Raw genomic sequence first — 263 nt, 5'->3', positions numbered from 1 at the left:
CGGGGCCCTGGAGAACCACCGGGGACCCCGCTCTGGACTAGACCATGGCGGCGGAACCGGGTCCTGCGTGAGCCACAGCCGCGCCCGGCCCCGTGCCAACGGGAAGGCCAGGCCGCAGCCAGGGCCAGCGCTCTCCCGGGCCCACAGGCCTGGCCGCTCCCGGCTGCTCGCTGGAAGCCACGGTCCGCCTGGACAGCAAGGGCGGAGGGCAGCTCCGGGCCTCGCCTCTCCCCGGCCTGGCTGCTCCCTGTTTACTCCTCAGC

Source organism: Myotis davidii, unplaced genomic scaffold (assembly GCF_000327345.1).
Source record: "Myotis davidii unplaced genomic scaffold, ASM32734v1 scaffold211, whole genome shotgun sequence".
Lineage (NCBI taxonomy): Eukaryota > Metazoa > Chordata > Mammalia > Chiroptera > Vespertilionidae > Myotis > Myotis davidii.
The sequence above is the reverse complement of the archived record's forward strand: the minus strand, read 5'-3'. Positions refer to the sequence as shown.